Source organism: Oncorhynchus nerka, unplaced genomic scaffold, assembly GCF_034236695.1.
Source record: "Oncorhynchus nerka isolate Pitt River unplaced genomic scaffold, Oner_Uvic_2.0 unplaced_scaffold_16___fragment_2___debris, whole genome shotgun sequence".
Taxonomy (NCBI): Eukaryota; Metazoa; Chordata; class Actinopteri; order Salmoniformes; family Salmonidae; genus Oncorhynchus; species Oncorhynchus nerka.
The window spans coordinates 211,298-237,225 of NW_027040323.1; positions in this window are offsets into that span (position 1 = coordinate 211,298).

Consider the following 25,928-nt stretch of genomic DNA (forward strand, 5'->3'; position numbering starts at 1 on the left):
AAAACAAGCGTATCTCAGAATGTGACAACATCAGTGAATCTGTCGTCTGGTGGAGGGAAAAAAAACTGAACGGTGGCTAAAAGCTGAAATCTACTGAGACGCAGAGAGACACACATTATTAGTAGCTTCCAGGTATCAGCCGAGCTAATACACTCATAATGCTGCCGTTTACCCGTTTAGAACTACTGTAACAGGCCAATTAGGATCCAGAAATGTTGTTATATTTGGATCTAAGAACAAAAATATAATCTCATAACCCAATAGCAATTTTTATTCCCACTTTTTCAAATCTCAAACAAGGTTTCATTGTGAATGCAGACAAATAGTTTTTATCAAAAGCAATCACCTTTGCATGTGAAAACACAGAATCCTACTCATTACTCCACGTGCTCCTATGACACTTTTATTTTTGGAAATGGGCGGCAGCCCGTTTTTTTCCATGGATGAATCATTGGAGATAATATACTTTATGACAACAACTAGAAATAATAGAACAACATGAAACATCTAAGAAACCAGGCCTGGTATTCATAGCGGATTTTGAAAAGGCCCTTGATAAAGTAAGACTGCATTTAATATATAAATGGCTTGATTTCTTTTGTATTTTGGCAAGTCTTTCAATGGGTGAAAGTAATATATAGCAACCCCAGGTGTAAAATAGTAAATAGCGGTTACTTCTCAGAGAATTGTGAACATTCAATAGGAGTTAAACAAGGGTGTCCGCTGTCACCATATATATTCATTTTTGCCATCCGAAATGATAGCTATTTATATCAGATCAAATAACAATATTACAGGATTAGAAGGCTTAAAACAAAGGTGTACATGTATGTAGATGACTGGAGTTTTATATTAAGTCCACATGCTAGATCCATGCAATGTCTCATTGAAGAACTAGATAACTTTTCTGGCCTCTCTGAACAAAAACGTAATTATGATAAATGTGCCATGTTACGTATTGGATCTTTAAAAAAAAAACTATTACATTAGTTCACCTATAAAATGGTCTGACAGTGAAGTAGACATACTTGGTATTCACATCACAAAATATACAAATGAGCTGTCCACAATTAATTTCAATAGAAAACAAATACAAATAGACATGATCCTGAAACTATGGAGAGGCAAATACCTTTCTATTTATGTAAAAATGACCATGATTAAGTCCTTAGTAATATCTCACTCCACTCACTTGTGGCACTGCCTACTCCTGATGATTCGTTTTTCAAATCATAGTAGCAAAATATTATTCGCTTTATCTGGAATGATAAATCAGACATCTATTTAATCTATTTAATCCCCCAGAAAATATTACAACAAATATTGTGGTTGAACTCAAATGTGGTGGTTGATAAAATACCTGTATTTATGTAAAAAATGTTTGAAAATTGTATTTTATTTTAAAATTATATTGTGATTTGAAATGGTAGAGATATGTCTAGGGCTTTTGCGGTGATCGTATTAATGCCAAACCAGCGGTCACGAGTCATGAATGCTGTCAAATTCCACTTGATCGTTTAGTCATGGTAATTAAATCAAATAATATTTTATTGGTCACATACACATGGTTAGCAGATGTTAATGCGAGTGTAGTGAAATTCTTGACAGTGAAGTAATATCTAACAAGTAATCTAACAGCAACCTAATACACACAAATTTAAAGGGTTGAATGAGAATATGTACATATATGATTGAGCGATGACCGAGCAGTATCGGCAAGGTGCAATAGATGGTATAAAATACAGTATGGTATGAGTAATGTAAGATACAGTTGATGTCAGAAGTTTACATACACCTTAGCCAAATACATTTAAACTCATTTTTTAAAACATTTTTTCCTGACATTTATCCTAGTTAAAATCCCTGTCTTATGTCAGTCAGGATCACCATGTCAGAATAATAGTGGAGAGTGATTTATTTATTTCAGCTTTTATTTCTTTCATCACACTCCCAGTGGGTCAGAAGTTTATATACACTCAATTAGTATTTGGTAGCATTGCCTTTAAATTGTTTAACTTGGATCAAACGCTTTGGGTAGCCTTCCACAAGCTTTGCACAATAATTTAGGTGAATTTTGGCCCATTCCTCCTGACAGAGATGAAATTGCTCCCAAGGATGAGCCAGACGTTATTTTTCTGAGGTCTTGGATGATTTCTTTTGATTTTCCCATGATGTTAAGCAAAGAGGCACTGAGTTTGAAAATAGGCCTTAAAATACATCCACAGGTAGACCTCCAATTGACTCAAATTATGTCAATTAGCCTATCAGAAGCTTCTATAGCCATGACATCATTTTCTGGAATTTTCCAAGCTGTTTAAAGGCACGGTCAACTTAGTTTATATAAACTTCTGACCCACTGGAATTGTGATAGAGTGAATTTTAAGTGAAATAATCTGTCTGTAAAAAAATGCTGGTAAAATAACTTGTCTCATACACAAAGTAGATGTCCTAACTGACTTGCCAAAACTATAGTTTGTTAACAAAAAATATGTGGAGTGGTTGAAAACAAGTTTTAATGCCAACATAAGTGTATGTAAACTTCCAACTTCAACTGTATATATTATGCTATGTTCTGCTGTAGCCTATATTGATTTATTTATTTTTATATTCTGTTATCAAATCAAATGATTGTGATATGCTTGTTCTACTGCTACATTGATGTATTGAAAAATATGTGAAATTCAAGTCTTGTGGAGTGGTTGAAAAACAAGTTTTAATGACTTGGTCTCTGTCTGTTCAGTGAGTTCTCGCTGGCAAACGATATTTCTTAGGAACTGGTTTTCAGTTCCTACCGCTTCCACTGGATGTCACCAGTCTTTGGAATTTGGTTGAGGTTATTCATTTGTGCAATGAAGAAGTAGGCCATCTAGGAACTGCGTAACACTGTTGAGAGTTGCGCAAGACGTGAAATGTAGTTTGTTGTTTGTTTGTTTGTTGTCTTCCTGTATTGAACACAGATAGACCCGTCTACAATTTGATCGATTATTAACGTTTAAAAATACCTAAAGTTGTATTACAAAAGTAGTTTGAAATATTTTGGCAAAGTTTATAGGCAAGTTTTGAAAAATTTTGCAGTGATGTTGCGCATTTTGGAAGCTGTTTTTTTCTGGATCAAACACGCTTTAGAAATGGACATTTTGGATATATATGGACGGAATTAATCTAACAAAAGGACCAATTGTGATGTTTATGGGACATATTGGAGTGCCAACAAAAGAAGCTCGTCAAAGGTAATGCATGTTTTATATTTTATTTCTGTGTTTTGTGTAGCGCCTGCAGGGTTGAAATATGGTACCCTCTTTGTTTACTGTTGTGCAATCATCAGATAAAAGCTTCTTATGCTTTCGCCGAAAAGCCTTTTTAAAATCACGTGTGATTTAATGAAAGTTTAATTTTTATATCATTTTTTAAAAAATGGCCACGCTGCATTTTCCCTGTTTTTTGCCCAAATGGGACTTGGGCAAAAAAGTTAACAAACCTCCAAACGAGCTTCAATTCCATACAAAACTCATTCCGTGACCTCCAGAGGCTTTTAAATGCAAGTAAAACTAAATGCGTGCACTTCAACCGATTGTTCCCCGCACTCTTTTGCTTGGTTCTGATTTAGAATATGTGGACAACTACGAATACCTAGGTGTCTGGTTAGACTGTAAACTCTCCTTCCAGACTGACATTACGCATCTCCAATCCAAAATGAAATCTAGAATTGGCTTCCTATTTCACAACAAATCCTCCGTCACTCATGCTGCAAAACTGACTATCCTACCGATCCTTGACTTCGGGGATGTCATTTACAAAATATCCTCAAACACTCTACTCAGCAAACTGGATGTAGTCTATCACAGTGCCATCCGTTTAATCACCAAAGCACCATATACTACCCACCACTGCGACCAGTATGCTCTCTTTGGCTGGCCCTCACTACATATCCGTCGCCAAACCCACTGGCTCCAGGTCATCTATAAGTCTTTGCAAGGTAAAGCCCCACCTTATCTCAGTTCACTAGTCACCATAGCAACACCCACCCGTAGCACGCGCTCCAGCAGGTATATTGCACTGGTCATCTCCAAAGCCAACACTTCCTTTGGCCGCCTTTCCTTACAGTTCTCTGTTGCCAATGACTGGAACGAATTGCAAAAATCTCTGAAGCTGTCTTATAGTCTATATCTCCCTCTCTAACGTTAAGCATCAGCTGTCAGAGCAGTTTACCGATCACTGTACCTGTACATAGCCAATCTGTAAATAGCACACGCGACTACCTCATTCCCATATTATTACTTACCTTCTTGCTCTTTTGCACCCAGTACCTCTACTTTCACATCATCATCTGCACATATATCACTCCAGTATTAATGCTAAATTGTAATTATTTTTGCCTCTATGGCCTATTTATTGCCTACCTCCCTACTCTTCTACATTTGCACACACTGTACATAGATGTATCTATTTTTCATTTATTTTATGATGTTGACTGTACGTGTGTTTATGTGTAACTGTGTGGTTGTTTTTGTCGCACTGCTTTTCTTTATCTTTGCCAGGTCGCAGTTGTAAATGAGAACTTGTTCTCAACTGCCTACCTGGTTAAATAAAGGTGAAATAAGACATTTAAAAAGAGTGAATGAGTGTGAGTGAGTGATTGAGTGCAAGTGAGTGAGAGCAAGTGAGTGAGGGAAAACGAGCAAGACGGCGTTAGTATGTTGATTAAATTAAAAAGCTGGTATCCATCTCCAACTCTCCACTGACAACATGGTTATAAGGTCAAGCAAACTTTTCCCTCTGTGTCTCTCATCCCTCTCTCTGAGTCTGTGTGATCTCTGTAGTGTGGCCCCGGGGGCAGTAACTTTGGGAGAGTTTGGGGCTTGGTGAGGTGAGAGGTTTGTAATCAGATCTGTCTGTTGCTGCTCAGATCCTCTGGCCTTCATGCATTTTGGATGATACTCACGCACAAGCACACATATGCACACACACACACATACACAAACAGACACACACAGACACACACCCACACCAGACAGAAAGGAAATCATTCATGTGTAATTTGCTATGAGTGGTAACATGTCCTGATGTTGCTCATAATCAATTAGGCGTGAGCTTAATCTACTGCGTTAAGTCTTTAATTCAGCGTTTATTCAGTAATGAAATGTAAATCACAGTGTGTACAAATGTGAATTACAACACTCTGTAATGAAGGGAGAGGCTTTCTACAAGCTAAATGAGCAATGACAGCCATCAAGCAGAATACATCGGACAGAAACCCCAGATTTTCAGTGACGGGGAAGGTTAGGCATGCAGACAGTGGGGAAATGAAAAAGAAGCGAATCAAGGCAAAAAATGAAATGACCATGACCTCTGAATTTCTCATGAATTCCAGAAAACTCCAGGGGAGAGTATACCCTCTCCATTCCAATCACATATATGAGGTTTTCCATATCTTTTATTCTAAAAAAGCTTCTTTTTTTTATCTCCCTCTCAAGTCTTATCAACCAACCAGCCTTTAGTATATGGGCAATCTGTTGGATCTTATTTCCCGTTCAACTAGAGAAAGTGATTGACCTGAAAGAATTAAAGATGAATTAAACATAAATATGAATTAAAACCAGATTAAAAAGTACAACGAGCCTGTTCACGCTTTTTTGTCTCCAGTCGCTATCTCAATCTGATTATGTCATCAATGCCAACATCTATAACGGAACAATTATAACATAAATTAGTCTTATTTCCCCTCGCTTGCGAGAGGTAGTGAAGAACTGAACGCAAAACAAAAAAAAAGGTACTTCAAAATGCTGATAGAATTTGTTATCACAAAGCAGGGTAATAATACCACAACATGAAGACTACCTGGGACAGATCTCACAGGGGAGTACCTGAATACACGGGTGTGTTACTTAAAGATTGTATTCAAGTTTTGTAATTAAGATTTTGTTGATGAAAGCTAAATAGAGAGACTTTTCTGCATGCTCACTACCCCCTGCTGTTTTCACACTGCTGTTTTGACTTTGTGTCTCTGTGTTAGTTTGTATACTGGATCTGTGTGTGTGTGTGTGTGTGTGTGTGTGTGTGTGTGTGTGTTCATTAAAAGCACTGTGTGTGTATGTGTTTATTAAAAGCACTGTGTGTGTGTGGGTGTCGCTGTGTGTGTACTGATTCTCGGGTCTCTATTTTAACGCAGTGGTGATTCTTATCGCTGCCGGTAGCACTATTTTGGGGCGGCAGGGTAGCCTAGTGGTTAGAGCGGTGGACTAGTAACTGGAAGGTTACAAGTTCAAACCCCTGAGCTGACAAGGTACAAATCTGTCCTTGTGCCCCTGAACAGGCAGTTCCATTGTTCCTAGGCTGTCATTGAAAATAAGAATGTGTTCTTAACTGACTTGCCTAGTTAAATAAAGGTCAAATAAAAATTGGTCTGTGGTTTGTCAGAAATATTATTGCGGGAATTATGGGTGCAGTAGCTGGTGGTGGCGCAAAAGGGCTGCGTTATGATGAATAAATAAGTTGTAGGTGTGTTGAGGCTTGACCCCCCCCTCACTAGCCAGTCAGAACATTCCCCATGGCTAAATATGACATTACAAAAAGTGTAGTTACAGTATTTTAAATATTGCGTTGTAATTCATTCCAATTGGAATGTTAGTTTGTTAAATAGCCTACGCAAGGTTGTCTTTAGACTTTTGGGGACCCTAAGTGAGATTTTTAGAGAGAATTTCCTGCAATTCTACAAGTTTTTCCCATGGGGCAAAGTGAAAATATTGCTGTTTTAAAACGAATTTCCTGACATTCTGCACATTTTGCCATGACTTTTACAACGTTAAAATGATATCTGAGAGAGAGTGGCCCCTGTGCACGTTCCCTTCATGCCAGATCGATAATTTGGCGATGATTACTACACCTTTAGATAGCTGGCTAGGCAATCTAAAACATGTTACTGAGTGACAATTGAGTGACAGTCATTGACAAATATAACAAAAGGAAAACTGCTGATACACAACCAAATTTCAAAACTGCACCTTTCGTATTGAACAACTCTGACTCTAACACAATGTCTCCTGACCCCTCCTGTCTCAGCCTCCAGCATTTATGCTGCAGTAGTTTATGTGTTGGGGGCTAGGGTTAGTCTGTTATATCTGGATTATTTCTCCTGTCTTAACCGGTGTCCTGTGTGAATTTAAGTATGTTCTCTCTAATTCTCTCTTTCTCTCTATGTTTCTTCTTTCTCTCTCAGAGGACCTGAGCCCTAGGGCCATGCCTCAGGACTACCTGGCATAATGACTACTTGCTGTCCCCAGTCCACCTGGCCGTGCTGCTGCTCCAGTTTCAACTGTTCTGCCTGCGGCTATGGAACCATGACCTGTTCACCGGACATGCTACCTGTCCCAGATCTGCTGTTTTCAACTCTAGAGAAAGCAGGAGCAGTAGAGACACTCTCAATGATCGGCTATGAAAAGCCAACTGACATTTACTCCTGAGGTGCTGACCTGTTGCACCCTCGACAACTACTGTGATTATTATTATTTGACCATGCTGGTCATTTATGAACATCTTGGCCATGTTCTGTTATAATCTCCACCCGGCACAGCCAGAAGATGACTGGCCACCCTTCATAGCCTGGTTCCTCTCTAGGTTTCTTCCTCAGTTTAAGCCTTTCTAGGGAGTTTTTCTGAGCCAGCATGCTTCTACTCCTGCATTGCTTGCTGTTTGGAGTTTTAGGCTGGGTTTCTGTACAGCACTTTGAGATATCAGCTGATGTAAGAAGGGCTATAGAAATGGATTTGATTTGATTTAACACTCAACAGTAAGTTGAGAACCAGACTGAGAAAATTGGGGTACCGTGCTCACTAGCGGCTAGCGGCCCTAATCAACCCCTAATGTTGCTTATGCCTAGAGCCGGCCCTACGGAGACAAAATAACAACATATAGGGTTATCCCTTTTTTGCAAATGATTTTGAATGGAAATCTATTGTTAACGGCCATGTGCAGTCAAAAATTTGATTTCCTGTTTTATACAGTACCAGTAAACAGTTGTGAAACTCCTACTCTTTCAAGATTCTTTCTTTGTATTTACTATTTTCTACATTGTAGAATAATAGTGAAGACATCAAAACTTTTAAATAACACATGAACTAACGTAGTAACCCAAAAAGTGTTAACCAAATCAAAATACATTTTAGATTCTTCAAAGTAGCCACCCTTTGCCTTGATGACAAAATTGCACATTCTCTCAACCAGCTTCACCTGGAATGCTTTCCCAACAGTCTTGAAGGAGTTACCACATATGCTGAGCACTTGTTGGCTTCACTCTGTGGTCCAACTCATCCCAAACCAAATTGGGTTGAGGTCGGGTGATTGTGGAGGCCAGGTCATCAGATGCAGCACTTCATCACTCTCCTTATTGGTCAAACAGCCATTACACAGCCTGGAGGTGTGTTGGGTCATTGTCGTGTAGAAAAACAAATGATAGTCCCACTAAGCGCACACCAGATGGGATGGTTTATCACTGCAGAATGCTGTGGTAACCATGCTGGTTGATTGTGCCTTGAATTCTAAAGAAATCACTGACAGTGTCACTAGCAAACAACCACAACACCATCACACCTCCTCCTCCATGCTTCTCGATGGGAACCACACATGCAGAGATCCTCCGTTCACCTACTCTGCTTATCACAAAGACAGCGGTTGGAACAAAAATTTCTAATTTGGACTCATCAGACTTAAGGACAGATTTCCACCAGTCTAATGTCCATTGCTCATGTTTCTTGGCCCAAGCAAGTCTCTTCTTCTAATTGGTGTCCTTTTGTAGTGGTTTCTTTGCAGTAATTTGACCATGAAGACCTGATACACGCAGTCTCCTCTGAACAGTTGATGTTGAGATGTGTCTGTTATTTGGAATCTGTGAAGCTTTTATGATGTCATGGCTTTAGAAGCTAGTAGGCTAATTTACATAATTTGAGTCAATTAGAGGTGTACCTGTGAATGTAGTTCAAGGCCTACCTTCAAACTCAGTGCCTCTTTGCTTGACATCATGGGAAAATCAAAAGAAATCAGCCAAGACGTCAGATAAAAAATTGTAGACATCCACAAGTCTGGTTCCTCCTTGGGAGCAATTTCCAAATGCCTGAATGTCCCACGTTCATCTGTACAAACAATAGTACGCAAGTATAAACACCATGGGACCACGCAGCCGTCTTACCACTCAGGAAGAACACACGTTCTGTCTCCTAGAGAAGAACGTTGGTGCGAAAAGTGAAAATCAATCCCAGAACAACAGCAAAGGACCTTGTGAAGATGCTGGAGGAAACAGGTACAAAAGTATCTATATCCACAGTAAAACGAGTCCTATATCGACATCACCTGAAAGGCCAGTCAGCAAGGAAGAAGCCACTGCTCCAAAACTACCATAAAAAGCCAGACTACGGTTTGCAACTGCACATGGGGACAAAGATCGTACTTTTTGGAGAAATGTCTCTGGTCTGATGAAACAAAAATAGAACTGTTTGGCCATAATGACATTGTTATGTTTGTCGGAAAAAGGGGGATGCTTGCAAGCTGAAGAACACCATCCCAACCGTGAAGCACGGGGGTGGCAGCATCATGCTGTGGGGATGCGTTACTGCAGGAGGGACTGGTGCACTTCGCAAAATAGATGGCATCATAAGGAAGGAAAATGTTGAGGATGTATTGAAGCAACATCTCAAGACATAAGCCAGGAAGTTAAAGCTTGGTCTCGAATGGGTCTTCCAAATGGTAAAATGGCTTCAGAACAACAAAGTCAAGGTATTGGAGTGGCCATCACAAAGCCCTGACTTTAATCCTGTAGAAAATATGTGGGCAGAACTGAAAAAGCGTGTGTTCCGAGCAAGGAGGCCTACAAAGCTGACTCGGTTACACGAGCTCTGTCAGGAGGAATGGTCCAAAATTCACCCAACTTATTGTGGGAAGCTTGTTGAAGGCTACACGAAACATTTGACCCAAGTTCAACAGTTTAAAGGCAATGCTGCCAAATACGAATTGAATGTATGTAAACTTCTGACCCACTGGGAATGTGAGGAAATAAATAAAAGCGGAAATAAATCATTCTCTCTACTATTATTCTGACATTTCACATTCTTAAAAGTGGAGATCTTAACTGACCTAAAACAGAGAATTTACCCGGATTAAATGTCAGGAATTGTGATAAACTGAGTTTAAATGTATTTGGCTAAGCTGTATGTAAACTTCCGACTTCAACTGTATGTCCAAAGTTGTTATTTGTAAGGAAAACAATAGTAAAGGTAATGCAAGCGCCAGCCATAAAATGTGCCAGGGGGAAAACGTTTGTGCTAGACCGCGCAAATGTCTGCATACTTGATGTGGGGAAACACTGGGGAGGTGCTTGTGCTCTCATCGAAAAGAAAAGTTTGTCCTGTTCAAGCCTCAAACATAAATTGTCCCCAACAGTGAAATTGGCTAACTCTATGTAAATTAATGAAGTGGAACAAACCTTATTTCAAACTGTTGTTAGAAAATAAAACTTGTTAGAAAATCATTTGAAATTGACAAGTTGATATATAGCCTATAGATAATTAGCAGCAGCATTTGTCTTGGTTTGAGGGCAGTCTGGGTTAACTTTCCTGTTGCATAACAATCACATTTTGGAACAGTATGTGCATTCTGACATCAAGTTCATAAAAAAACTCCCTCTGGGGTGACCGTTAAAAATATTTGGGACAAACACGTGAAAAGGCAAGGAATGTAGTGAAGTAAATGTAAAAGTTGCCAAAGTATAAATTGTAAAGTACAGATACTCCAAAAAACTACTTAAGTAATACTTTAAAGTATGTTTTACTTAAGTACTTTATACCATTGCTCAGACCATTCCCAGACAGTCCTAGAAATTTTTTATTGAGAAATTGCTCTTTTGCTAAGAAGCTATTTTTGTTTCGTTGTGACCATTTTAATTGAAAACAATCACAGTAAGGTACTTTATTGTTACCCAGAAAATATTTGATATATATATATATATAGACATATATATTGAGATTTTTAAACGGTTGCATTGGAGCTTTAAACATAGCATTAACACTGATACAGGGGCTAGGCCTACTTTAAATTGCATTATATCTCAGCCATGGGCATACCAAACGTTGTCAATAGACAAGATTACATTTACTTTTGATAACGCCTTAAAAGACAGTGAATAATTCTTATCAAATTATAATAATGAAATAAACAACTTGCTTAAATAGGCTATGTCTCATCATTTTAAAGCAAGTATGGTTTGAAGCTTATCAAAAGCTGGACATATCTAAAATTAAGAGAAAGGGGGAATGTCCTCTCACCATTGTCCAGCTCCCAAAGGTAATGTTTTATAAACATCATGAAACCTTCTTATAAATATTTGCAATTCTCCAGAAAGAGTATACGGCTCCTAAATTGCAATACATGTGAGCTATGGAGTGCTCAACATAAAACAATGGACGATGAATTGTTCTAATAAGGTAATCAAATTAAATGCAAAACAAGCAATCTGTTTTTTAAAACTTCTCTAGGATAGGGGGCAGCATTCGGAATTTTGGATGAAAAGCGTGCCCAAATTAAACTGCCTGCCACTCATGCCCAGAAGCTAAAATACGCAGATTATTAGTATATTTGGATAGAAAACACTCTGAAGTTTCTAAAACTGTTTGAATCATGTCTGTGACTATAACAGAACTTATTTGGCAGGCAAAACCCCGAGGACAAACCATGCAGATATTTTTTTTTTAGGTCAATCTCTTTTCAATGGGTTTTCATTGGGAATCCAGATTTCTAAGGGAACTTCTTGCAGTTCCTACCGCTTCCACTGGATTTCAACAGTCTTTAGAAGTTGGTTGAGGTTTTTCCTTTGAGAGATGAAGAAGTGTCCATGTTCAGAATGAGGCTCGAGGGAAGTGTACTCTTTGTTAGAGGCGCGACCTGAAAGCTAGCTACACTTTGTTTTCCTCCGGTATTGAACACAGATTATCCCGTCTTCAATTTTATCGATTATTTACGTTAAAAAATACCTGAAGTTGTATTACAAAAGTTGTCTGAGATGTTTGGACAAAGCTTATAGGTAACTTCTAAGATATTTTGAGCAAGTTGGAACCGGTGTTTTTCTGGATCAAACGAGCCAAACAATGGACATTTTGGATATATATCGACGGAATTAATCGAGCAAAAGGACCATTTGTGATGTTTATGGGAAATATTGGAGTGCCAACAGAAGAAGCTTGTCAAAGGTAAGGAATTAATTATATCTTTATTTCTTCGTTTTGTGTCGGCCTGGAGGGTTGAAATATGATGGTCTGTGTTTGTTTGCTTGGGTGCTATCCTCAGATAATACCATCGTTGGCTTTCGCCGTAAAGCATTTTTGAAATCTGACACGTTGGCTGGATTTACAACAAGTGTTGCTTTCATTTGGTATATTGAATGTGTGATTTCATCAAAGTTCAATTTTTAATGTAACTTATTTGAATTTTACGCTCTGCATTTTCACTGGATGTTGGCCAGTTGGGACGCTAGCGTCCCACATATCCCAGAGAGGTTTTTAAAATAAGCTAGCCTATGACTGTCAGCTATTGTAACAACTAACTACAGTAGTACTAACTACAGTCATTAACTACAGCTTCAGTTATCATATTTCCATATTATTTGGCGTAAAGGAAGTACTGAATAAAATGTAAGAGCAATGTATTTACAATGGATATGCATTTAACTATAATCTACCTACACAGGAGCAAGCAACGTAATGTTATGACCTTTGTAATTACTATGTACCTGCCTTTGAAAAGGGATTTAAGGGTTTATTTCTCTGGCTTCAAAGGTGTAATGTAAGTGGTCTAAGGCACTGCATCTCAGTGCTAGCTGTGCCACCAGAGATTCTGGGTTCGAGTCCAAGCTCTGTCGCAGCCGGCCGCGACCGGGAGGCCCATGGGGCGGCGCACAATTGGCCCAGCGTCATCCGGGTTAGGGAGGGTTTGGCCGGCAGAGATATCCTTGTGTCATTGCGCACTAGCGATTCCTGTGGCGGGCTGGGTGCAGTGCACGCTGACCAGGTCACCAGGTGTACGATGTCTCCTCCGACACATTGGTGCGGCTGGCTAACGGGTTGGATGGCATTGTGTCAAGAAGCAGTGCGGATTGGTTGGGTTATGTTTCGGAGGACGCATAGCACTCGACCTTCGCCTCGCCCGAGTCCGTACGGGAGTTTCAGCGATGAGACAAGACTGTAACTACTATCAATTGGATACCACGAAGTTGGGGAGAAAGGCGGTAAAAAAATTATAAAAATAGTCAGTTACTACAATGTTGTTATAAAGAAAATATCGTAACAACAATGTTTATACACAGGAACAAGCAACTTAATGTAAAGTGAAACTTGGAAAGATATGGCGACAGAGGCTGCTCTTTTACAGGCTCCTAACCAAGTGTGCTGTTGTGTGTGTTTTTTCACGTTATTTGTAACTCATTATGTGCATAATGTTTTTGCCACCGTCTCTTATGACCGAAAAGAGCTTCTGGATATCAGGAGAGCATACTGGACGAAGATTTTTTCTTTAACGAGTCGGAAGGGAGGGATTTACTTCAGACACCCGACAAAGCCCAAGTCCCCGTCATTCGCATGAAGAAGAGACGGAGATATCGGGGGCGTAGGTTGGGATGCCTTGTAAGGATTCGACTGCGAGTTTGTAAACTGTCTCTACCATTAGTCCTATTAGCCAACGTGCAATCATTGGATTGCACTAAGATCGCACTCAACGGGCTATATAAGGCCATAAGCAAACAAGAAAATGTTCATCCAGAGGCGGCGCTCCTAGTGGCAGGGGACTTTAATACAGGGAAACTTAAATCCGTTTGACCTAATTTCTACCATCATGTGACATGTTTCTACCAGCATGGAAAAAACTCTAGACCACCTTTACTACACAAACAGAGACCCGTACAAAGCTCTCCCTCACCCTCCATTTGGCATATCTGACAATAACTCTTTCCTCCTGATTCCTGATCACAAACAAAAACTAAAACAGGAAGTACCAGTGACTTGCTCAATACGGAAGTGGTCAGATGACACAGATGCTAAGCTACAGAACTGTTTTTCTAGCACAGACTGGAATATGTTCCGGTAATCTTCCGATGGCATTGAGTAGTACACCACATCAGTCACAATGCAAAACAATAAGTGCATCGATGATTGCATCCCCACAGTGACCGTACATACATACCCCAACCAGAGGCCATGGATTACAGGCAACATGCGCACTGAGCTAAAGGGTAGAGCTGCCGCTTTCAAGGAGTGGGACTCTAACCCGGACGCTTACAAGAAATCACGCTATGCCCTCCAACGAACCATCAAACAAGCAAAGCATCAATACAGGACAAAGATTGAATTGTACTACACCAGCTCCGACACTAGTCAGATGTGGCAGGGCTTGCAAACTGATATGGAAGCACAGCCGAGAGCTGCCTAGGGACACGAGCCTACCAGACGAGCTAAATGACTTCTATGCTTGCTTTGAGGCAAACAACACTGAAGCATGCATTAGAGCATCAGCTGTTCCAAAACTGTCAAAATATTGTCTGTGAGTATAACAGAACTGATATTGCAGGTGAAAACCTGAGGAAAATCAAACCAGGAAGTGCTTTTTTTCCTGAAAGTTCTCTGTTCCATTGGATGCCTTGCCTCCATTTAAAGGGATATCAACCAGATTCATTTTCCTATGGCTTCCTCGATGTGTCAACAGTCTTTAGACTTAGTTTCAGGCTTTTATTTTTAAAAAGGAGCGAGAAAGATAGCATCGCGTAAGTGGATAGCTGGGTGTTCGCAGAGTTTTGCTTGCGCAACAGAGTGGGGCAGCCATTGTCTCTTCCTCTCCTATTGAAAAAGTGACAGTCCCGGTTGATATATTATCGATTATATATTTTAAAACAACCTGAGGATTGATTATAAAAAACGTTTGACATGTTTCTGTGGACATTACGGATACTATTTGGAATTTTCGTTTGCGATGTCGTGACCGCTCGAGCCTGTGGATTTCTGAACATAACACGTCAAACAAATGGAGGTATTTTGGATATAAAAATAATCTTTATGGAACAAAAGGAACATTTATTGTGTAACTGGGAGTCTCCTGAGTGCAAACATCCGAAGATCATCAAAGGTAAGCGATTTAATCTATTGCTTTTCTGACTTTCATGACCAATCTGCTAGCTGTTTGTAATATTTTGTCTACTGAGAGAGGTTCTTACATAAACGCCTGTTCTGCTTTCGCCGTAAAGCTGTATTGAAATCTGACACACCAGGTGGATTAACAACAAGCTAAATTGTGTTTTGCTATATTGCACTTGTGATTTCATGAAAATTAAATTTAAAAAATGTAATTTGAATTTGGCGCACTGCAATTCAGCGGGTGTTGATGAAAATGATCCCGCTAATGGGATGGGTGCGTCAAGAAGTTAAAACAGGTCAACATTCACAAGGCCCAGACAGATTACCAGGACATGTACTCCGAGCCTGCGCTGAACAACTGGCAAGTGTCTTCATTGACATTTTCAACCGGTCCCTGACCGAATCTGTAATACCAACATGTTTCAAGCAGACCACCAATAGTCCCTGCACTCAATACCACAAAGGTAACCTGCCTAAATTACTACCGACCCGTATCACTCACATCTGTAGCCATTAAATGCTTTGAAAGGCTGGTCATGGCTCACATCAACACTATTATCCTAGAAACCCTAGACTCACTCAAATTCCCATACCTCACCAACAGATCCACAGATGATGCAATCTCTATTGCACTCCACACTGCCCTTTCCCACCTGGATGACAGGAACATCTACCTGAGAATACTATTCATTGACTACAGCTCAGCGTTCAACACCATAGTGTCCTTAAAGCTCATCACTAAGTTAAGGACCCTGGGACTAAACATTGTTCTCTGGAACTGGATCTTGGACTTCCTGACGGGCCGCCCTCAGGTGGTAAGTGTGGTACATCTGCCACGTTCATCCCCATCATGGGGGCCTCTCAGGGGTCCATGCTCAGTCCCCTCTTGTACTCCCTGTTCACCCATGACTGCATGGCCAAGCACGACACCAACACCATCGACACAACGACACAACAGTGGTAGGCCTGATCACCAACAACGATGAGACAGCCTATACGGAGGAGGTCAGAGATCTGGCAGTGTGTTGCCAGGATAACAACCTCTCCCTCAATGTGATCAAGACAAAGGACATGATTGTGGACTACAGGAAAAGGAGGACCGAGCACGCCCCCATTCTCATCGACGGGGCTGTAGTGGAGCAGGTTGAGTGCTTCAAGTTCCTTGGTGTCCACATCACCAACAAACTATCATGGTTCAAACACCCCAAGACAGTCTTGAAGAGGGCACAACAACACCTATTACCCCTCAGGAGACTGAAAAGATTTGTCATGGATCCTCAGATCCTCAAAAAGTTCTACAGCTACACCAGCGAGCATCCTGACTGGTTGTATCACCGCCTGATATTGCAACTGCTTGGCAAGGTACTACAGAGGGTAGTACATACAGCCCAGTACATCACTGGGGCCAAGCTTCCTGACATCCAGGACTTCTATACCAGGCGGGGTCAGAGGAATGCCCCAAAAAGTAGTAGACTGTTCTCTCTACTACTGCACGGCAGGCGGTAGAACACACATTTTTACGCTGCTGCTACTCTCTGTTTATTATCTATGCATAGTCACTTTACCTGCATGTACATATTGTCTCAATTACCTCGACTAACCATACTGACTCTGTACTGTGTACTTTTACTTCAGATAATTTTAGTAAATACTTTCTCAACACTTGTTTTCTTGAAACTGCATTGTTTGTTAACGGCTTGTAAGTAAGCATTTCACTGTAAGGTTGTGTGACACGTGACAAATAAAATCTGATTGGACATGAATTACTCTGTAATTGCTATGTAGTTACTATGTTACAACAATGGCTGACACCCAATACAATACTTGCAGTTGTGATCTATGGGGATCTATCTCAATCTAGGAAAAATGTTGTTTCTACACCTTTATGTGTAATTATTGTGTAATTTCAATGTTATAAAAACATTTAAATCTCTATTTTAAATCGCAATTTCAGTTATTACAATGTCATTATAAAGAAAAGTATTGTAAATTCAATGTTCCTACGCAGGAAGAAGCTAATTACTGTAAAGTGAAACACATTTTATTTACTCATGTAATTAATATGTAGTTGCTATATTACAATATGTTTTTGATTGTAGTAGTTGAAGTTTGGTGATACACTTTCTAGAGGGTTGGCGCATAGCCTCCTGAACAGACAGTGAAATGTTTGGAAGCAATGGAATCCAGAGTCTCTTGTTTCATGCGATATCAAACATTTTGATGTGGAGTGATCCAAAAAACACTGATAGCAACAAAACATGCTCATAACCCTGTCAAACGGGTTAATTTGCTGTAGGATCATAGCTCCAAAGACATCATATTGGTTGATATAAATGAAAGTTGACATTCTGTTGTTTTTGGCAAATTAGAGCTTGCAGGGGTTGCATTTAAAGGGCCGGTATTGACTGCTATTTAAATTGGCGTGGCAAGTTCCCGGCACTGGGTACTCCTGGCTCCATTTCCTCTATGGCAGGGGTGTCAAACATACGGCCCGCGGGCCGGAACCGGCCCCCAAGGAGGTTCGATCAGGCCCGCAGGATAATTTGAAAGTGGAAAAAATGCATAAAAGACATGGAATTAATATTTTTAATTCGCTGCAATTCATGGATTATCCGCTAAGGGGCGCACTCTTTCCATCAGAGTAGAAGACAAGCCGCATCACTGAGACAGACTGAAAACAGCAGACGGTATCAATGCGCCATCTGCTGCTTGTTACGACGTTGTTAATACCTTGGTCTCTACCTCTCCGCTACACCCTCATTAGCCAAAATGTCGTTATCCAAACGGAGAAAAGTAGATAAGGAGTGTAGAATTTTCAAAGAAAAATGGACCACGTCCTATTTATTTACAGAGATGCACGGAAAACCTTCGTGCTTGGTGTGTTTGCAACAAGTTTCGGTATTGAAGGAATATAATATTCGACGCCACTACGAGACTCATCACAGCGAAAAATATGACGGCTTGCAAGGACAACTGAGAAGAGATAAGATTAACGAATTGCTGGCGGGTCTGAGGAAACAGCAGTCAACTTTCATCCAGAGCCGAGAAGTCAGTGAAGCAGCGGTAAAAGCCAGCTACCTAATTGCTAGCGAAATAGCATTAGCATCGAAGCCGTATTCCGACGGTGACTTTGTTAAACGATGCATGATGAAGGCGGCTGAACTTGTATGTCCCGAGAAGCGACAAGCTTTTGCCAATATTAGCCTGACGAGGAATACTATAGCAGAGAGGATTTCGGAACTATCGGCAGATTTAGACAGTCAATTGAAACAGAGAGTCAAGTCATTTATTGCATTTTCCGTGGCAATTGACGAGAGCACTGACATCACAGACGTGGCCCAACTGGCCATATTTATTCGAGCAGTTGATGAGACATTGACTGTTACTGAAGAGTTTCTTGAGTTGGTGCCAATGATGGACACCACAACAGCCGAGGACATTTTCGGCTCTGTCGTTGCTGCATTGGACAGAGTTGGAGTGGACTGGTCCCGCGCTGTCAGCCTGGCTACAGACGGCGCGCCATCCATGGTCGGAAAGAAAGCAGGTGTCGCGACAAAGTTCAAAGACAAAGTACAAGCCCTTAACCTCTTACCTCTACCTGGGACGCTTGCGTCCCAACTAGAGCTCTGGAAATGCAAATGTGCTACGCTAAATGCTAATAGTATTAGTTAAAACTCAAAAGTTCATTAAAATACACATGCAGGGTATCAAATTAAAGCTACACTCGTTGTGAATCCAGGCAACAAGTCAGATTTTTAAAATGCCTTTCGGCGACAGCATGAGAAGCTATTATCTGATAGCATGCACCAATACACTACAACAGAAAAGCACAGCAGGGGACGTAAACAAAATAATTAGCATTTCGGCGTTACACAAACCGCACAATAAAATAGAAAACAGTCATTACCTTTCACCATCTTCTTTGTTGGCACTCCTAGATGTCCCATAAACACTATTGGGTCTTTATTTCGATTAAATCGGGCCATATAAAGCCAAGATATCGTTATATGTAGACTGTGTGATAAACGAAAAAAACAGCGATTTCACAACGTAACGTCATTTTTTAAAATTCAAAAAGTAGACGATAAACTTTCACAAAACACTTCGAAATACGTTTGTAATGCTACTTTAGGTATTAGTAAACGTTAATAAGCGATAAAATTCATCCGTATACGATGTACATATCATTAGCTGTCGTCTTGGAAAAAATTTCAGGAGAGAGCTCTTCCGGAATGATCTGGGCGGAGACCGGAGGTACGTCATGCCCCTCTTTCGGTTCAACCAAGAATCAAAGAGGATTAAATTCACAAGATACTCGACTACATGGGGATGCTGTGGGAGTTGAATGCTCGGTCTTATCTAATTCGGCTCACTGTTAACAATTGCTGGAAGTGGCGCAAGGATATTTATTTCCATTTTCTGTGATCAGGTTTTCCTGCGCTTTCCGATGTAACGCACGTTATGTAATAGCCACAGTCGTGATTTAACCAGTTTTAAAAACGTCCGAGGGTTTCCTATACACACATTCTAACCATATGAACGTACTATATTCCTGGCATGAGTAGCAGGGCGCAGAAATGTTGCGCGATTTTTAACAAAATGTTCAAAAAAGTAGAGGGTAGGAGCAACTAGTTAATGGAGGAGATCGTTTCTGGACATTTCACTGTATTTTGCACCAGGAGGCATTGTGTTGCAAGTCGCTGAAAATGGACCACGTCATGGAGGTGGTTGTTCGCACTGTAAATTTCATCCGGTCCAGAGGTCTGAACCATCTTCAGTTTGACAAACTTCTCAGCGACAGCAACATTACCCACAGCCTGCCATACCACACTGAAGTGAGATGGTTAAGCCGAGGCGCTGTGCTGAGGCATTTCTTTGATCTACGAGAGGAAATCGGACAGTTCATGGAGAAAAAGGAAAACCGGTGTTGGAATTACAATCTCAGGAATGGCTACGGGACCTTGCATTCTTGGTTGATATTACTGAACACTTGAACAATCTGAACAAAATGTTGCAAGGCCGCAAAAAAGTTGTCACACAGTTTTCTGACAACATACATGCATTTAAGTTGAAGCTGACTTTGTGGGAGATGCAACTGGCAACCCTGCTCATTTCCCCTGTCTGAGAGATGTGTGTGTGACCAGACCTGATGCGGACATGAAACGGTACAAAGACAAAATTGCAGGACTACTGCGGGAGTTTGAGAAACGTTTTCAGGTATTTGGTGAACTTGAGACAGAATTTTCAGTTTTTCGCTCACCTTTCACAGTTAAAGCTTCTGATCTGCCGGTCGAAATTCAGCTAGAGATAATTGATTTGCAGTGTGATGCAGATTTGAAGGGCAAATTTGCCTCTGTAGGTCTGGACAGATTTTATCAGTATCTACTACCAGGGTACCCCAAATTAACAGCCCTGGCTGCTAAAATTTTGTGCATGTTTGGGACAACCTACCTTTGTGAACAAATTTTCTCAGTGATGAATATCAATAAAACAAAAATGCGTTCAAGGCTCACAAACAAGCACTTAAATGACATTCTGAAAGTGACAGCTAGTCAGGACATGACACCTGGTGTTGATGCACTTGTACAGGCCAAAAGATGCCAAGTTTCAGGAACAAATACAAGTCCAGACTAGACTAACACCTTTAAAATGCTGCCTTAGATACTGTTTGCATTGAAAGAATACAGCTCTGTGAAGATGAATCCTTACTGTGGTGATTTAAAAAATGTGCACTTTAATGTTAGTCAGCAGCTTCAAAACAAAAGTTGTGTGATGGAATTCTACTGTTCATACAACTCCATAAATTTTCAATTTCGTGGAGCAGTGTAGCAGAGTATGGTATAATTTTAATGGTCCGGCCCACTTGACATCTCCCTAGGCCGTATGTGGCCCACGATGCGAAATGAGTTTGACACCCCTGCTCTATGGGTTGCATGCTAAGAGTGAAAATCTTACAGCGGATACACTAATATTCAGTCTTTGAAGAGTTGAGAGAGCACTCCTTTATTCTTTTCTTTGCCCAACCAGTACATCCACTCAATAAAATGGAGATGCTTCTTTAAACTTTTTAGCCTGCAGACCTGCCACACTCTTTTCATTTGTTGTGTGTCACATTCTGTGTGACGAGCCACAAAGTTGGTGACTGTAACCCAGCATATTCAGAGGCCTGTCATACGCTCTCCAGCAATCACTCAGAATGGTGGAACGTCTTCGCACATGTCGTCTGATGATAAGGCTTGAGGTTTCACATGTCGTCTGATGATAAGGCTTGAGGTTTCACGTGTCGTCTGATGATAAGGCTTGAGGTTTCACATGTCGTCTGATGATAAGGCTTGAGGTTTCACATGTCGTCTGATGATAAGGCTTGAGGTTTCACATGTCGTCTGATGATAAGGCTTGAGGTTTCACATGTCGTCTGATGATAAGGCTTGAGGTTTCACATGTCGTCTGATGATAAGGCTTGAGGTTTCACGTGTCGTCTGATGATAAGGCTTGAGGTTTCACATGTCGTCTGATGATAAGGCTTGAGGTTTCACGTGTCGTCTGATGATAAGGCTTGAGGTTTCACGTGTCGTCTGATGATAAGGCTTGAGGTTTCACATGTCGTCTGATGATAAGGCTTGAGGTTTCACGTGTCGTCTGATGATAAGGCTTGAGGTTTCACGTGTCGTCTGATGATAAGGCTTGAGGTTTCACATGTCGTCTGATGATAAGGCTTGAGGTTTCACGTGTCGTCTGATGATAAGGCTTGAGGTTTCACATGTCGTCTGATGATAAGGCTTGAGGTTTCACGTGTCGTCTGATGATAAGGCTTGAGGTTTCACATGTCGTCTGATGATAAGGCTTGAGGTTTCACGTGTCGTCTGATGATAAGGCTTGAGGTTTCACATGTCGTCTGATGATAAAGGCTTGAGGTTTCACATGTCGTCTGATGATAAAGGCTTGAGGTTTCACGTGTCGTCTGATGATAAAGGCTTGAGGTTTCACGTGTCGTCTGATGATAAGGCTTGAGGTTTCACATGTCGTCTGATGATAAAGGCTTGAGGTTTCACGTGAACGGTTTTCCACCATTTTAATAAGAAGCCGTCTGGTGTGTTCGACATCCATCATCAAAAAAATACCCAGCCCTGTCTTCTCCACGTTGGCCTCATCCTTCCACGATTGTACTGAAAGATAGGAACAAGTGCATATCGTTATTCGGTCAGTGGTTAGTCACACCTTGGAATGGCAGGGGATCAGAAAATACATGGGAACTAGCATAATGTCACTTATGACACAAGCTAAGGTCTGATGGGTGAAGTTGCATAATGTTGAAAGACCCTAAATGATCTTAGGAAACGTCACTGATGATGAGTCCAAGAGCACAGAGATGTATTTATCAAATAATTCCGTATATGAAATGGGCAAGCCCTCTATTTTTTTTAAATCCATATCAGTATATCTCCTGAGGAGTACTTTAAAAAGGCAACTGATTACCATAAGTGAAATATATCCTCAAATTACCTCTCAGTTCCCAAGCCCAGATAATGAATGTTACTACATCAAAACGGATAGTGCTACACCTTTCTCTTGTGTGAGAACTTGGATTCATCTATCACCACCAATCTCTGTAGAGAACTTGACCTAGTTTGGAAACCCTTCCTCCTCTTGAACCTCCTCGGGGCTTTGTTGCAGACCTTCAATAATGAGAAGTGAGACAAATGTTAGTGATGTGAGAAGACTTGAGAGTCCCAGGGCAGCAAGACTATCAACTTCAATAGGAGGGGCACCAAAATCAAATCTCACTTAGAGTCCCAAATCGTCTTGAGCAGACACTGCTCCTGTCTCATGTGGAAATACAATTTAATGGAAGTTCTCACAAAATAACTGAGTTTGAGTTTGTCTGTTGTTGCTATTTGCACTGTAATGCACAAAAAAAATCATATTTTATAAAACATTCAGTCAGCTTAACAGGCATTTTTAAAACTTAGTAATAACTGACGGATTGATTATCAAAATAGTTGTTAGTTGCAGCTCCAAAAACAGTTCTCAAAACACATTTGTAACAGGTCTTACTTAATTTGACTGAATAGTGTAGGCTCACGAGAATGTTAAATTAGGGCAGCAGCAGGGGTGCAAGACTCCGCAGTCATGGTGGCATGCCATGCTACCATGCCACCATGAAACGTAACCTAAATGCAAAACAAAACACTGGTTTGGATGGGTGGCAAAGCAAGCTAAATGTTGAAAATCTTGGAGAGCCCCTTTAAATAATGTGTGAAGTGTCCCGAAAGCCTGATTATTAAAAACAACCGTTTACATAAGTGAGCAAACATTTCCTCAGAGTGAATATAGGTAAATGAAGCTGGTGGCTTTTTCAGAGTCAAAATTGGTCATAGTTCTGCGTTGATCGACAACTGTAAACAATCACAATGCACCTCTCACCTTTCTCAGGCTTTTCGTCATTCTTGTCAGTCCTTCAGCTCTGTGTAATGCCATCCTCAATAATATCAACTTGCCTCGTGTAGCGCCTGTGCTAATCTGCAATATTGCAACAAAGAAATGAACCTCTAGTGACTCCCAAACCCACATGTGGGAGCATAATCATTGCCTGAAACTAATTAGCATAACGCAACGGACATAAATATCCCTAGAAAATATTCATATTCATGAAATTCACAAATGTAGGAAACAGCAGAGGGAACACCCCCCTATTCACATCGATGGAACAGTAGTGGAGAGGGTAGCAAGTTTTAAGTTCCTCGGCATACACATCACAGACAAACTGAATTGGTCCACTCACACAGACAGCATCGTGAAGAAGGCGCGGCAGCGCCTCTTCAACCTCAGGAGGCTGAAGAAATTCGGCTTGTCACCAAAAGCACTCACAAACTTCTACAGATGCACAATCGAGAGCATCCTGGCGGGCTGTATCACCGCCTGGTACGGCAACTGCTCCGCCCTCAACCGTAAGGCTCTCCAGAGGGTAGTGAGGTCTGCACAACGCATCACCGGGGGCAAACTACCTGCCCTCCAGGACACCTACACCACCCGATGTTACAGGAAGGCCATAAAGATCATCAAGGACATCAACCACCCGAGCCACTGCCTGTTCACCCCGCTATCATCCAGAAGGCGAGGTCAGTACAGGTGCATCAAAGCTGGGACCGAGAGACTGAAAAACTGCTTCTATCTCAAGGCCATCAGACTGTTAAACAGCCACCACTAACATTGAGTGGCTGCTGCCAACACACTGACACTGACTCAACTCCAGCCACATTAATAATGGGAATTGATGGGAAATGATGTAAATATATCACTAGCCACTTTAAACAATGCTACCTTATATAATGTTACTTACCCTACATTATTCATCTCATATGCATACGTATATACTGTACTCTATATCATCGACTGCATCCTTATGTAATACATGTATCACTAGCCACTTTAACTATGCCACTTTGTTTACATACTCATCTCATATGTATATACTGTACTCGATACCATCTACTGTATCTTGCCTATGCTGCTCTGTACCATCACTCATTCATATATCCTTATGTACATATTCTTTATCCCCTTACACTGTGTATAAGACAGTAGTTTGGGAATTGTTAGTTAGATTACTTGTTGGTTATTACTGCATTGTCGGAACTAGAAGCACAAGCATTTCGCTACACTCGCATTAACATCTGCTAACCATGTGTATGTGACAAATAACATTTGATTTGATTTGATTTGAAATGAAATATATTGAGACACAGCTTAGCCTTTTGTTAATCACCCTGTCATCTCAGATTTTCAAAATATGCTTTACAGCCAACGCTAGACAAGCATTTGTGTAAGTTTATCATAGCCTAGCATAGCATTATGCCTTGCTAGCAGCAGGCAACCTTGTCACGGAAATCAGAAAAGCAATCAAATTAAATAGTTTACCTTTGATGAACTTCGGATGTTTTCACTCACGAGACTCCCAGGTAGATAGCCAAAGTTCATTTTTTCCCAAAATATTATTTTTGTAGGCGAAACAGCTCCGCTTGTTCTTCACGTTTGGCTGAGAAATCACCTGGAAATTGTGGTCACCACAACACCGAAAAATATTCCAAATTAGCTCCATAATATCGACAGAAACATGGCAAAGGTTGTTTAGAATCCATCCTCAAGGTGTTTTTCTAACATCTATCCGATAATATATCCGTCGGGACAATTAGTTTTTCTCTAGGACCGATTGGAGTAATGGCTACCTCTGTATTTTACACGAGAATCTCTCTCGGAGCCACCATGTGACCACTTACGCAATGTGGCCGCCTACGACTATTCTTCAACAGAAATGCGTAAAACTACGTCCCAATGCTGTAGACACCTTGGGGAATATGTAGAAAGCGTAAGCTCGTTGATGGTACATTCACAGCCAAATAGGGAGTCATTGGAACGCAGCGCTTTCAAAACCTGGTGCACTTCCGGATTGGATTTTTCTCAGGCTTTCGCCTGCAACATCAGTTCTGTTATACTCACAGACAATATCTTTACAGTTTTGGAAACGTTAGAGTGTTTCCTATTGAAAGCTGTCAATTACATGCATATTCTAGCATCTTTTTCTGACAAAATATCCTGTTTAAAACGGGAATGTTTTTTTTCCAAAAATGAAAATACTGCCCCCTAGCACCAAGAGCACTTAGCACCAAACCAGATCAACAGTATATGATAATCGAAACCAAAATATTTTCTTCATATATTAAAACCCACGATAGGCTGTCACGCACTGATCTGTTTCACCTGTCCTTGTTA